The sequence below is a fragment of the Leucoraja erinacea genome, chromosome 9 (assembly GCF_028641065.1).
Source record: "Leucoraja erinacea ecotype New England chromosome 9, Leri_hhj_1, whole genome shotgun sequence".
NCBI classification, from domain to species: Eukaryota; Metazoa; Chordata; class Chondrichthyes; order Rajiformes; family Rajidae; genus Leucoraja; species Leucoraja erinaceus.
This window is the reverse complement of record NC_073385.1, coordinates 17,654,843-17,667,220: the sequence shown is the minus strand read 5'-3', so window position 1 is coordinate 17,667,220 and position 12,378 is coordinate 17,654,843.

Sequence of the window (12,378 nt, the reverse complement as noted above, 5' to 3'; positions counted from 1 at the left end):
ACCTGTGCTGGATATGGAGTTTAGTTGCTCCCCAGCCTAAAGTACTGGCATCGGTTTTTAATAACCAAGTTGGGATTGGTGATGATAGTAGGGCTGAAAACTATGCCAAATATATGTCTGCCCACCACCGTAATTGTGATATAGCTTCAGTGGGTACATTCATGATTTGATTATAGTGACCCAAGTACCTTGGCAAAGTAACAGTCATATGGATGGAATTGTTATTGAAGCCCAGATAATCCATGGTAGTTAACGCTTCAATTCTGGTTTATCTGGGCGTGGGATGAACCTCAGAGCTTTAGGGAGCTGTTTCGTAGCTAGAACTGCTGCCACAGCTAATTCCTTTGTTTCCCCTAATATGAGGATATCATCCAATATATGCCATGATTATGTTTGTTTTCTTAATATTTCCATGGCCATTTTTAATATTTATAATAGTTTAGGGCTGAGGTTAGACCATTGGGAATGCTCTATACTCCCATCGTTGCCCTAACCGGGATATCCATTATCCAGGTAAATTTTTTTAGGTATCTATAATGATCCTAGTGTATGGGTATAAGATAGTTAGCATCTTCCATATCAATGCTCCCCATAGGTATCTTTTGGAGATCAGATGTCTGGCAGTGACAAAAAACCCGTCTCCATCTTAAAGTGTATATACTCAACAGATTTATTTAGTGATATTAGATCAATGATGATGCTACATTCACCATCTTTTGTAGTTTTGGTGAATATATTCGATACAAATTCCAATGGTTCATGTTTACTCCCATGATCCGTTTAGTAATGAGCCTTTCTAGTTCAGCTTGACCTTCTCACTTCTCTTTCTTAGAGGGAGAAAATGCCCTTTGGGCGCATTGCTGAACTGGCGGTAATATGCCCAATTTGAATTCGTTTTTATCCACTAATACTGTTGAGTATATATTAGTTATTTGTGACTGCACCCATGCTTTATCAACAAGTGTAAATGCCCCCCCTGCAGTTAGTAGAACACCCTTATTTAGTGTAAACTGGGAGGAACCAGACTACCTACCTCCATGTTTATTGTTTTTTCATGAAGGCCTAGTTTTGCTGGTATGCTGGTGCTGTCGGTGGGGCGGAGCATTTTCCCACGGCTCCGCTCTGGGCCCCTGTCTAAAAAGAACTTTGGGGGTAATGTGAAGCGGTCGCCAGGCTTTCACCAGTCCTTGTTCGATATTGCTGGTGGATGCCGAGGGGTGCTGCCAGCTGGGTGTTGGATGCGATGTCCTGCTCGTTCCATGGCCTGCCCTCATGAGGCGCACAGGTTTAGCTGCCTCTCTTCCCGCAGCAGCGGTTTGCATAGCCCCGTATATTTGGGGTTGCGAGCAGGTCTTATATGCACCAATGTCAGTCGAGTATCCCAAATTTGGGAACATCTTAGGCGTCAGCACCCTCGTAGTGCAACGGGATAGTCTCATCCTGGGAGAACCACCTTGGTGATCATGGCGTCTCGCCTGCCAGGTGAGTGTGATCCGTGGAAAACGAGCAAAGGCGGTGACATCTTGACCCTCTGTTAGGAGCTTCAGAATTCGCTGCTTTTAGCTCTTGTCTGCGAGTCTGCTGACCCAGCTGCCTGCGGATTTGCCTCTGGAAAGGCCTGCTCTTGCAGGGCTTTGTTGGGAAGATGGTCGCGTGGAGGAGCCATGTAGTGGCCCACGACACCCAGTAGCTCTTCCTGATCCTGCTCCCCTGGCATACTGCTGTTCTCGTCCGCCTGCCCAGCGTTTAAGCCAGCCCAGCCCTGGCCTCCTTAGCTAGCCTCAAAAGAGGGAGCAAAAGGGTGTGCTATAAATTGGAGGAGGCATAGCTCAAACTCCGCTGTTGCATCAATCCCTCGACAAGGGAGATGGCTAGTGCAATAGCACTGGGGTAGGAGTGTCAGCTCCCTTGGCATTCAGCCAGTGCCCCTTTTTTCCTGGAGGTTTTGAACTCCATGACCTCCTCTGGCTTGGGGAGACAGACATACTTATTTTTGCTGTCTCCAGCCTGTTCCAGTGTTGGAGGAAGTTGATTCCTATAGAACCTGTAATTTTGGTAAGATTTTTGTCTTACCTGTATTTAGAGGCTGCCTGCCGTTTTTCAGGCGGCATTGTAGCGGTTCCCGGGCGGCGATTCTCCTTGTCAGGAGTCTGCAGGGCTGCCGGTCGGGTTTTTAAATTTCCCTCCGGTCCGCTGCTGTTAACCAAACAGCTGTTCAGCGGACCGGCATCAGCGCAGCTCCCTGCAGCGGTCCGCAGCGTGTGCGGTCCCGTTTGCGCCTTTCCCCCTCCACTGTCGGCTCCTTCGCTGGAGTCGAACGGGGGCCGCTTCCTCTGCTGCTTTGCTCCCCCTGGAGCAAAAACCACAAGGCCCGATTAAGGTAAGTACTTACCTCACGTTCCTTGGTTGCGGGAGCGCCCGACTCCCGCTGGCCGCGTGTTGCACAGCTGTGCGATAATGCCGCACCTGCGCACTGGGCTGGGGTCTTCACGGAATCACTCACGTGACTCCGAAGTAAAATTGGGAACGATCAGCCATGATCACAATGAATGGCGGTGCTGGCTCGAAGGGCCGAATGGCCTCCTCCTGCACCTATTGTCTATGTTTCTATGTTCTAACATTAACATTATTGTTCCTGCCTCGCCATTCCAACAAAGAACAGTCCAGCACAGGAACAGGCCCTTCAGCCCACAACCTCCATGCCCAACATGATACCAAGATAAACTAGTCTTCTCTGCCTGCACGTGATGCATGTCCCTCCATTCCCTGTATATCCATGTGCCTGTCACACCAGAGGAAACAGTACACACATATACACACACACACACACACACACACACACACACACACACACACACACACACACACACACACACACACACACACACACACACACACACACACACACACACACACACACACACACACACACACACACACACACACACACACACACACACACACACACACACACACACACACACACACACACACACACACACACACACACACACACACACACACACACACTTGCAAATGCAAGGGGCAATGTATGTGTAGAACACTTTGTGTTGGAGTAACTCAGCGGGTCAGGCAGCATCTCTGGAGAACATGGATGAGCAGCGACCCTTGAGTCCAACGAAGGGTCTTCATCTGAAACATCAGCGCCATCTCAAGTCCTCCAGAGATGCTATGTGACCCGTTGGACTACCCCAGTACAACGTGTGTAGCAAGGAGCTGCAGATGCTGGTTTAAACCGAAGATAGACGCAAAAAAGCTGGAGTAACCCAGCGGGACAGGCAGCATCTCTGGAGCATCTCTGGAGAGAAGGAATGGGCGACGTTTCGGGTGGAGACCCTTCTTCAGACCAGTTAGAGAGAAGGGAAACGAGAGATATAGACGATGATGTGGAGAGGTAAAGAACAATGAATTAAAGGTATACAAAAAAACAACAATGATAAAGGAAACGGGCCATTTGAAGTAAGATTGTTAGCTGGTAGACAAAAGTGCTGGAGAAACTCAGCGGGTGCAGCAGCATCTATGGAGCGAAGGAAATATGCAACGTTTCGGCCCGAAACGTTGCCTATTTCCTTCGCTCCATAGATGCTGCTGCACCCGCTGAGTTTCTCCAGCACTTTTGTCTACCTTCGATTTTCCAGCATCTGCAGTTCCTTCTTAAACAAGATGGTTGGGGTGAAAACGAGAAGCTGATGCGACTTGTGTGGGTGAGCGATAGAGACATAGGGAATGTTCCACACAAGATTCCAGCATGTGCCGATCTTTGAGTCTCTCAAAGGGCTATGTCATGCCTGTTGAAATATGTAGCGGAAGAGTTACTGCCAGAGACTACGGGGGCCTGACTCCGTGTTGCATGACTCGTCTATCATTCCTGAAAGCAACATCAGGGCAATTCCTCAAATCCAGTGGCCTGACTTCAAGAGGGAGGTAATTGGCAGCAAAGGCTGTTAATTGGGATCAGATGTTGTCGTCTACAGTAAACCTACTCACTTGCAGCATGGGAATGTACCGATGCTCAATGAGTTGCAAAGATACGCAAGCAGGCATCACTCTGATTCATGGACAGGGAATTATTTTTGGTTTTAGAGAAGAGCTACAGATTCAAGATTCAAGAGAGTTTATTGTTTTGCTTCAGCACAACAGAATATAGAAGGCATAAATAAATACAGAACAGATCAGCGTGTCCATACGCCATTGAATATATATATATAAACACACTTAAATAAATAAACAGATAAAGTGCATTGGGCTATTAATGTTCAGAGTTTTGTTTGAGTTGAGTTTAATAACCATATAACAATTACAGCACGGAAACAGGCCATCTCGGCCCTACAAGTCCGTACCGAACAATTTTTTTTCCCCTTAGTCCCACCTGCCTGCACTCATACCATAACCCTCCATTCCCTTCTCATCCATATGCCTATCCAATTTATTTTTAAATGATACCAATGAACCTGCCTCCACCACTTCCACTGGGAGCTCATTCCACACCGCTACCACTCTCTGCGTAAAGAAGTTCCCCCTCATATTACCCCTAAACTTCTGTCCCTTAATTCTGAAGTCATGTCCTCTTGTTTGAATCTTCCCTATTCTCAAAGGGAAAAGCTTGTCCACATCAACTCTGTCTATCCCTTTCATCATTTTAAAGACCTCTATCAGGTCCCCCCCTTAACCTTCTGCGCTCCAGAGAATAAAGACCTAACTTATTCAACCTATCTCTGTAACTTAGTTGTTGAAACCCAGGCAACATTCTAGTAAATCTCCTCTGTACTCTCTCTATTTTGTTGACATCCTTCCTATAATTGGGCGACCAAAATTTACACCATACTCCAGATTCAAGAGAGTTTATTGTTTTGCTTCAGCACAACAGAATATAGAAGGCATAAATAAATACAGAACAGATCATAAGCCATTGAATATATATACAAACACACTTAAATAAATAAACAGATAAAGTGCATTGGGCTATTAATGTTCAGAGTTTTGTTTGAGTTGAGTTTTAATAGCCTGATGGCTGTGGGGAAGTAGCTATTCCTGAACCTGGACGTTGCAGTCTTCAGGCTCCTGTACCTTCTACCTGAAGGTAGCGGGGAGATGAGTGAGTGGCCAGGATGGTGTGGGTCCTTGATGATGCTGCCAGCCTTTTTGAGGCAGTGACTGCAATAGATCCCCTCGATGGTAGGGAGGTCAGAGCCGAGGATGGACGGGGCAGTGTTGACAACGTTTGATTCGGCCCACCGAATCCGCGCCGACCAGCGATCCCCGCACACTAACACTATCCTGCACGCGCTAGAGACAATTTCACATTTATACCAAGCCAATTAACCTACAAATGTGTACGTCTTTGGAGTGTGGGAGGAAACCGAAGATCCCGGAGAAAACCCACGCAGGTCACGTACAAACTCCGTACAGACAGCGCCCGTGGTCCGGATCAAAACCGCGACGCTGGCGTTGTAAGGCAGTAGCTCTACTGCTGCGCCACCGTGCCGTAGGTTTAGAGGGATATGGACCAGGCGCAGGCAAATTAGACTCACTTAGATGGGGCAGCTTGCTCGAGTTGGGCTGAAGAGCCTGACTCTGTGCTGTATGACTCCGACTCTCTCCATGACGAGAGAGCAGTTTCAGTTTAGTTTATTGTCACGTGTACCGAGGTACAGTGAAAAGCTTTTGACACCTGCTAACCAGTCAGCGGAAAGACAATAGACAATAGACAATAGGTGCAGGAGTAGGCCATTCGGCCCTTCGAGCCAGCACCGCCATTCAATGTGATCATGGCTGATCATCCCCAATCAGTACCCCGTTCCTGCCTTCTCCCCATATCCCCTGACTCCGCTATCTTTAAGAGCCCTATCTAGCCCTCTCTTGAAAGCATCCAGAGAACCGGCCTCCACCGCCCTCTGAGGCAGAGAATTCCACAGACACACCACTCTCTGTGAGAAAAAGTGTTTCCTCATCTCCGTTCTAAATGGCTTACTCCTTATTCTTAAACTGTGACCCCTGGTTCTGGACTTCACCAACATTGGGAACATGTTTCCTGCCTCTAGCGTGTCCAAACCCTTAACAATCTTATATGTTTCAATGAGATGTCCTCTCATCCTTCTAAACTCCAGAGTGTACAAGCCCAGCTGCTCCATTCTCTCAGCATATGACAGTCCCGCCATCCCGGGAATTAACCTTGTGAACCTACGCTGCACTCCCTCAATAGTAAAAATGTCCTTTTTCAAATTAGGGGCAGAGATCAGCCATGATTGAGTGGCGGAGTAGACTTGATGGGCCGAATGGTCTAACTCTACTCCTAGAACCTCTGGAATTATGATAGTGTGCTCCTTTAGGTCAGATATTTTATTTCATTCACATGTTTGAACTATAATGGTTTATTCTTAATGTTTTAATGGTTTATGTTTTATTCTTAATTTTACTGTATGCCGTGTTGTTACTTGTGGGCGGAGCACCAAGGCAAATTCCTTGTATGTGTACATACTTGGCCAATAAACGTATTCATTCATTCATTCATTCATTCTGGTCACTGCATAACAAGAATGAGGTGAAGGTTTTGGAGAGGATGCAGAAGAGGTTTGCCAGACTGTTGCCTGAAGCTGAGGGTATTAGTTAATAGGAGAGGCTGCACTGACTTGGATTGTTTACACAGAGATTAAGCAGTGGAGACCTTATCAGGGTATATAATTTATGAGAGGCATAGACGTGGTGGACAGTCAAAACCTTTTTCCTAGAGTGGAAATATCAAAGACTAGAGGGCATCACTTAAAGGTGAGAGGGGCAAAGTTTAATAGAAACATAGAAAATAGGTGCAGCAGGAGGCCCTTCGGCCCTTCATTGTGATCATGGCTGATCGTCCCCAATCAATAACCCGTGCCTGCTTTCTCCCCATATCCCTTGACTCCACTAGCCCCTAGAGCTCTATCTAACTCTCTCTTAAATCCATCCAGTGATTTGGCCTCCACTGCCCTCTGTGGCAGGGAATTCCACAAATTCACAACTCTGGGTGAATAAGTTTTTTCTCACCTCAGTCTTAAATGGCCTCCCCTTTATTCTAAGACTGTGGCCCCTGGTTCTGGACTCGCCCAACATTGGGAACATTTTTCCTGTATCTAGCTTGTCCAGTCCTTTTATAATTTTATATGTTTCTATAAGATCACCCCTCATCCTTCTAAACTCCAGTGAATACAAGCCTAGTCTTTTCAATCTTTCCTCATATGACAGTCCAGCCATCCCAGGGATCAATCTGCGGGACAAATTTGCAACGTGCTGCCAGGGGTGGTGGTGGAGGCGGATATGTTCGGGGCATTCAAGAGGCTTTTAGATAGGCACATGGATATGCAGGGAATGGAAGGATATGGATCACGTGCAGGCAGAGGAGATTTGTTTAGCTTGGCGTCATGTCCGGCACGGACATGACGGGCTGAAGGGCCTGTTCCTGTGTTGTACAAACTCACCCTCTGATACTCTGAGTGTCAGGGTTTGGTTTGTACAGGAGGGTCCCGAACTGAATCGTCACTCTGTCCATGTTTTCCAGAGATGCTGCCTGACCCGCGGAGTTACTCCGGCACTCTGTGACCAAGTTTGTACTATCTCTCCATACAGTGCGGAAACAGGCCCTTCGGCCCACCGGGTCCGTGCCGACCAGCGATCCCCGCAGGTTAACACTATCCTACTCCAGGGACAATTTACACATACACCAAGCCAATTAACCTACATACCTGCACGCCTTTGGAATGTGGGAGGAAACCGAAGATCTCTTAGAAAACCCACGTGGGTCACGGGCAGAACGTACAAACTCCGTACAGACAGCACCCGTAGTCGGGATTGAACCCGGGTCTCCGGCGCTGCAAGGGCTGTAAAGCAGCAACTCTACCGCTGCGCCACCGTGACCGCCCATAAATACCCTCTAATCCGCCACTACTTAAAGTAGAACATAGGGCTGCACAACGATAGTGCTGCTGCCTTACAGCTCCAGGAACCCGGGTTCGATCCTGACTACGGGTGCTGTCGTTTGTACGGATTTTGTACGTTCACCCCGTGACCTGCGTGGGTTGTCCCCTGGAACTCCGGCTTCCACCACACTCCAAAGACGTACAGGTTTGTGGGCAAATTGGCTTGGTATAAACATAAATGGCCCCAAGTCTGTTAGGGTGGCGCTAGTGTGCAGGGATCGCTGGTCGGCGCGGACTCGGTGGGCTGAATGTTTCCACTAGTGGAAGAGTCTCGGTCCTGAGTCCGTAGCCTCAAAATAAAAGGATGTGCCTACTGGAAGGAATTTCGTTAGTCAGAGGGTGGTGAATCTGTGGAATTCATTGCCACAGACGTCTGTGGAGGCCACAAGTCAGTGGATATATTTAAGGCAGAGATGGATAGATTTTTGATTAGTACGGGTGTCAGAGGTTATGGGGAGAAGGCAGGAGAATGGGGTTAGGAGGGAGAGATAGATCAGACATGATTGAATGGCGGAGTAGACTTGATGGGCCGAATGACCTCATTCTGCTCCTATCTCTTGTGAACTTTTGACATCTGCAGATTTATTTTGTGGTTTCCAGTGCAACCACAAGCCTTGCGTCGTGTCCTGCCACCATGACGTGGTGTGACGGTGGACAGGATGACATGACGTGGTCTACCCACACCCACCCCTCCCCCACCACCCTGATGGCCAACCAAACCCCCGCCCACTTCCCCGCCTCCTCTCAGCCGCCCCGGTGAATCCGTGACCACACAGATGGGGGGGGGGGGGGGGGGGGGGGGGGGGGTCGGAGGGAGGGGGGCCTGCATCCACTTCCTGCACAAAAGCCACAAGAGGAGACCTCGGGGCTGAGAGAACCTCGCCGTCTATCCCCTGCTGCCAGCTGGTACGTTCAGCATTCCACCCCCTCCTCCTCAGTGCCCGCTCGAGCCAGCCAGCGGACCTCGACACACACAGGTAAACACTTCACCCTTCATCCCCCATGTCACTTTCTCTCCGATGTTGCCGCAGATGTGACGAGCTGGACTGTGTGTGTGGCTGCTTACGGCTGCATGTTGGAGGCTGGCAAACACACACCCGCGTCTTTGTGATGGGACTTTGGTGGAGACGGGATTGAGTGAGGGGGCTTGTTTGATGGTCGCCAAGAGCCTTGTGGGGTGGGGGGGGGGGGGGGAAGAATTGGATGGGGGGGGCAGGTTGTGCAGAGGGTAAGGAAGGGATCTTGGTTGGGCGGGGGGGTGGGAGAGTTGAATAGGTGAGGTGCATAATGAGGGAGGGGTTGTCATGAGATGTGTAGTGAGAGGGCATGTAAAGAGACAGCGTGTAATGTGTAGTGAGATCGAGCTTGTAATGAGGTGTGTAGAGATATGTAACGAGGGAATGTGTACATTTATCAGCAAATATTTCTAAGGCAGAGACATAGATTATTGATTATTACAGGTGTCAGGGATTATGGGGAGAAGGCAGGAGAATGCGGTGAGGAGGGAGAGATAGATCAGCCATGATTCAATGGCGGAGTAGACTTGATGGGCCGAATGGCCAAATTCTACCTCCATCACATGACCATATGACAACATAGGGCATGTAATGAGGTGTGTAACAAGGTAGGTGTGTAATAGTGAGTGTGTAATGGTGAGTGTGTAACGAGATGACGAGTGTGTAAAGGTGAGTGTGTAATGGTGAGTGTGTAAAGGTGGGTGTGTAATGGTGGGTGTGTAATGGTGAGTGTGTAACGGGATGATGAGTGTGTAATGGTGAGTGTGTAAAGGTGGATGTGTAATAGTGAGTGTGTAATGGTGAGTGTGTAACGAGATGATGAGTGTGTAATGGTGAGTGTGTAATGGTGAGTGTGCAAAGGTGGGTGTGTAATGGTGGGTGTGTAATGGTGAGATGATGAGTGTGCAATGATGAGTGTGTAATGGTGAATGTGTAATGGTGAGTGTGTAATGGTGAGTGTGTAAAGGTGGGTGTGTAATGGTGGGTGTGTAATGGTGGGTGTGTAATGGTGAGCAGTGCTGGTCGGGAGCAGTGCTGGAGCTGAGACCACAGGGCAGAGCGATCAGTGACTGTGTCAGACTTCCCCACCGCTGTCTGAGAGGCCAGACTCACAGCCATATCCCCTCCAGCACATTTCACCCTCTCCCTCTCTCCCCCTCCCCCTCTCTCCCTCTCTCCCTCCTTCCTCTCTCTCCACTCCCCCTCCCTCTCTCCCTCCCTCTCCGTCCCACACCCTCTATGCCTCTTAACCTCATTGTGTTGCCTAACAGTTTCGTCAACATGCAACACACACATGAGCACACACGCCAGTGTGTAAACACTCACACATGCAGACATGCATGGACACAGGTGAATTGTGCACAGTCTATACTCAGACTGAATTGCAGGTGTACAAATATGTGAGTGAGTCGCACAGACACACACACATAGTTGATACACACATACTCATACACTTATGCAGACACACGCACGCGCACACACATATTCATCCGCGCACGCACACACACACACACTCACGCTCGCACACACCCTTTGCTCATGCACACACACACACACACACGCACGCACACACACACACGCACACACACACACACACACACGCACACACACACACACACACGCACACACACACACACACACACACACACACACACACACGCACACACACACACACACACACGCACACACACGCACGCACACACGCACACACATGCACGCACACACCCACACACGCATGCACACACACACACACACGCACGCACACACACGCACACACACACACACGCACACACACACACACACACACACACACACACACACACGCACACACACACACACACACACGCACGCACACACACACACACACGCACACACACACACACACACGCACACACACGCACACACACACACACACACACACACACACACACACACACACACACACACACACACACACACACACACACACGCACACACACACACGCACACACACACACACACACACACACACACACACACACACACACACACACACACACACACACACACACACACACACACACACACACACACACACACACCACACACACACACACACACACACACACACACACACACACACACACACACACACACACACACACACACACACACACACACACACACACACACACACACATGCGCACACACACACACACACACACACACGCACACACACACACACACACACACACACACACACACGCGCACACACACACACACGCAGACGCTCACACACACACACACACACACACACACACACACACACACACACACACACACACACACACACACACACACACACACACACACACACACACACAGTCAGAAACAGACAGACACATAGACACATCTGGCACAGAAAGATAGATCAGCCATGATTGAATGGCGGAGTAGACTTGACGGGCCAAATGCCCTAATTCTGCTCCTATCACTTATGAACATACAGGTAGAAGTAGACACACATACTCATATACACAGGCACTATAAAATACACACAGAGGCACACGGACGTATGCACGCACACACCCAGACAGGCCGGCAGAGTCACACACATCGGATTCCATGCTGTATCTCTCAGCAAAGCGCTCCCACACCAGCCAAACAGTGGAGTGACATTGTACTGGGAACTGCCCATGGAGAATTCAGCTCCAGCAAGAGGCATCTGTCGTGGAAATAAAACAGCGCTGGGCTTTCCCCCACACACTCGGATTATCCAGGTGCCCAAAGAAATATTGGGATTGGTTTATTATTATCATGTGCACAGGGATACAGCAAGGAAAGCACTCGACAGGCCGTGTGTGTCTCCCAGTGATTCATGCAGACCAGCTCAGGGCATCTCTGTCTCTCTAAACTCAACAATGAATATATAGGAGAGAACTGCAGATAGACACAAAATGCTGGAGTAACTCCGCGGGTGAGGCAGCATCTCTGGAGAGAAGACCCAAAACGTCACCCATTCCTTCTCTCCAGAGATGCTGCCTCACCCGCGGAGTTACTCCAGCATTTTGTGTCTACCTTCGATTTAAACCAGCATCTGCAGTTCTTTCCTACACATAAGGAACTACAGATGCTGGTTGACACTGAAGACAGACGTTAAAAAGCTGGAGTCACTCAGTGGGTCAGGCAGCATCTAAACTCAACTCAACTAAGCTAAACTCAATAGACAATAGGCAATAGGTGCAGGAGTAGGCCATTCGTCCCTTCGAGCCAGCACCACCATTCAATGTGATCATGGCTGATCATCCCCAATCAGTACCCCGTTCCTGCCTTCTCCCCATATCCCCTGACTCTGCTATTTCTAAGAGCCCTATTTAGCTCTCTCTTGAAAGCATCCAGAGAACCTGCCTCCA